Here is a 3782-nt window from a genome sequence, read left to right on the forward strand (position 1 = left end):
CAAGGCGCCGTCCCTCAGGCTAGCCAATGTTTACTTTGTCACATATACCCTCAGAGGACATTATCTCTTCAGGAAATCCCAAGTGAGGGGGGTGGGGTTTCCTAGCAATGTTCCGTTTTCTTAACATGATAGCAAGTTTGTCTTTTGTGAGCACTTGAATTATGATTTATTTAAATATCAACAAAGATAATACAAAGTGGCTTTGTTAGCTCCAGATAATGCTTAAGCTCACCCTTAAGAGCAACACATTATATTGTGTTTCCTGCTACTCAGCCCTAGCAGGAAACTGTTAACAAGAGATGCTCAACAAGAGATGCACTGGTTGACCCTCAGTTGGATTTTTAATTAGACAGACCTGTCCTTAAAGGGTCATGCTGGGTAGAAAGAAAATTTAAATAATAAAAGCAAATACGGGAAGAAAGGTAATTGTTGGGAGCTAGTGAAGTGTAGGGAGTATGAGCGTGATCTGAAATGTTTTTGGCTGAAGTCTTACATTAGCCATGAACACATTAGGCGATCTTAAGAAAACACTCTCAGCCCAACCCTACATCTGCACTATGTGGATGAATGAAGTTAATGAGCCTCTTCTCACAAGCAGTGAGAAGCTAGCTGCCTTAACCTCATTTTCAAGGGTGGCTATTTAGGTGGGTTTGCCACCGTGGTGCTGACACGATCAGCCCTATCCCAGTGGTTATACACGCATGCAAAACTGGGCTGGGCTCCCTTAGCCTGGTTTTGCACATGCATGTGAATAGCCTCAATATCGATAACCTTACAGGACTGTCAGGAGGATGACCAGGATAATGTATGTGTACATTTCAAGTGTGTCCTATCAAACCTCAGCATAAATAGTAAAAATAAGAGAAAAGCACTGGCCCACATGTTTTGCAGCCAAATTTGCACAGGCTACCACAAGCTGGTGAGAGATTCAGCTATACTTTTGTGGGCTCCCGATGAGGTGCCAGTGGTGCTGGGCATTTGTGCAGGAGCACAAATACTTCAAGTAGCCTGCCCTCACTCCAGAAGGGCTAATTAGATCAAAAACACATTGCTGACACTCAAGTGACATGTGTCCTGTCTATGTAGCACTTCCAGACTGTGGGAAGTCTGGAAGTTTTTGAAGGTTTTTTTTTGATATTTTTTATCAAATTATTATTATTATTTTATAAGTTTTTGATATTTGAAGTTTTTGCACTTTTTCCTAAAATGCCCAACACTGCTGGCACCTCACCAGGAGCCTACAGAAGTGTGAGTGGATCCACTATTAGACATCAGCAGTGCACCTGCATTAAACCGTGGAACATATAGGCCACTCTCTTCTTGTAATCAATGAAACTCTTTGCAGAAGCAAAGTTAGGAACATAGGAAGCTGCCATATACTGAGTCAGACCATAGGTCCATCTTGCTCAGTATTGTCTATACAGACTGGCAGTGTCTTCTCCAAGGTTAAAGGCAGGAATCTCTCTCAGCCCTATCTTGGAGATGCTGCCAGGGAGGGAACTTGAAACCTAGATGCTCTTCCCATCCCCTAAGGTGAATATATTACAGTGCTCACACTTCTAGTCTTCCTTTCATATGCAACCAGGACGGACCCTGCTTAGGTAAGGGGACGTCATGCTTGCTACCACAAGACCAAATGTTTCTCCCAAGTTTACAACAATGCAGATTGTTGCTGAGGATAATTAAAGGCAAATCAGGAAATAACAGGTGTTGGAACTGTGGAAGGGACTTTTTGCATACATGGGGAAAGTATTCCAAAATTAGAAAATATTGGGCTATGGAAATATGTATGCAATGAAGGGATATAAACTAAGCTGATTTTAAATAAGATTTATCAGCAAGGTTTAGAACCTATTGGAAATCTACTTGTAAACATGAGTCAGCAAATAGGAGATAAATTGTGGTTTTCTTCAAGCTAATCCTATAGAAACATATTCAGGGAATGCTGGTTAAGTGTTCATTTCAGAAAGGAAAATAATTTTGCTTTTGGCTAAAGATGGAAATAATTCATTTTAACTGCAATTAAAGCAAAATGAGAGAAGAATGATTATTATGGAGTTTTAACAGGGCCGTAGATTTAAAAACCCACGGATGATTCACTGATACACTAAAGCAACCATTTATTCTTTAAGAAAATTATCTTCTGGTCTGAAGGTGCAGTGGTAGGACTTTCTTAAGTCTGGGTGTCAGTTCCTTAACCTTGACATGCCAAAAGTTGATGCCTGTAAAAAAAATTCAAAGTTTATATCTGTCTTTGGAGTAATGGAAGGAACAATGGACAGCCTAGACCATAAGTGAAGAATACATGAAGGTCAAAATGCCAACTTTTTATTAATATGAAGGGGCCTTCATGCCTAAAATGCGTCTGGAAAACACACAAGTTGCACAGCAGTCCTGAATATGATGGAAATCATCCACCGGAGCGTAATATTACTGTAAATCTTTGTCTATGTGGCAGATTTACATCTACTGACTTCCATAAAATCCACTGCTAATGGCACAACACCTATTAAGCTGAGATATTTCTAGGTACAGTATTTCATGCTGTTTTACTATACAGTTTACATTATTCTTGGCATTTCACCGCTCACATTATGAGGTACTTGAGAGGGAAAATATAGTAACTTGCTCTCACTTTTCAAGGACAAGCGTTTATTTCTTCCCCAAGAATCCTTTCAGGAAATGATCCCCTAAATATGTACACCAAAGACCATACACCACTAAGAGCAGAGATTTATAGAGCAGCCTCCTTTTGTTTCTTTGGAGGCGGAGAACTAAGTAAGTTGCAATATTCCCCAGTTCAACACAAATAAAACACTCTGGGCATAATAACCATTGCAAAATGTATGTACTGAATACATTATGGGTGCTGGCATAAATCTTACTTTAGCCCTCATGGGAGACTGTGGGACAGTCTTGTTTGAGAAAACATTTAGATGGCATGATGCGAGGAGTTATTGACTGTTTACTACCCAATACCAAACCGGAACACAGTGAGGGGAGAGTGGGCCTGTACCCGCTCCCCATTCCTCCCCCAGACTGGGGTTTCTGCCACTGCCGCCACCACCAACCACCTTCCCCGCCAGCCACTCCCTTTGGCCACTTACCCAGCTCCACCCATCTTCCTTCCATCAGCCGGGAACTTGGTTAATGGAAAGAGGGCGAGCATGCGGCCCATTGGGAGTGCGTTCCCATTGCCACTCCCACTTTTTAATTCACTAACTTACTTTCTGAAAGGGATAGAACAAGGATTCAGGTCAAGCAAAGGCAGAAAGATATAGCTGTACAACAGGACAAGGCACAATCTCTGAAGCTACTCACACGAGCAGAAAACAGAGTGACCTACTGAAAGCAGACAGAACCCTATTTTCATCTCATAGCAAACAGCCAGGTACATGCTGCAGACTCGGCAGGGAGTGTGAGTGACAGATGATTAACATTTTAAGATTTCCCAGCCACAGCTAGCATTGTTGGTCCTCTAGCCCCGCCCCTGGCAACAGCAGCTCTGTGAGTGGACAGGGCAAGCACATGAGCCAAGGAGACCACTCATAGGGCTCCAAGCTGCAGTCCCGATTTGCTGCTCCCTGATTGGTAGCCTCAGTTAACCCTTCCCTGGCAACTGTAGCACTGCCAAAGGCACTGAACTCCATCCCAATGGCCAAAACTCCCTGCTCACAACAAGGCAGGAGAGAGAAGAGAGCAGCTCCAATTGCAGCTGCCAGCAAAGGAATAGCCAACATGAACACACACAAACCCCAACACATACCCCAGATCCAGGAGGG

General features: G+C 42.8%; 1 long non-coding RNA gene across 1 annotated transcript; it reads right to left on the bottom strand.

Annotated features, from left to right (window-relative positions):
• Window positions 1-2103: 2103 nt before the first annotated feature.
• Window positions 2104-3481, bottom strand: LOC128352548 (uncharacterized). Its single transcript, XR_008320482.1, has 3 exons — window positions 3322-3481; window positions 3108-3230; window positions 2104-2222 (listed from the first exon to the last, which is right to left on the bottom strand). It is a non-coding gene; the product is annotated as an uncharacterized LOC128352548 (long non-coding RNA).
• Window positions 3482-3782: the final 301 nt, after the last annotated feature.

The sequence above is a fragment of the Hemicordylus capensis genome, chromosome 3 (genome assembly GCF_027244095.1).
Source record: "Hemicordylus capensis ecotype Gifberg chromosome 3, rHemCap1.1.pri, whole genome shotgun sequence".
In the NCBI taxonomy this organism is placed as follows: Eukaryota; Metazoa; Chordata; class Lepidosauria; order Squamata; family Cordylidae; genus Hemicordylus; species Hemicordylus capensis.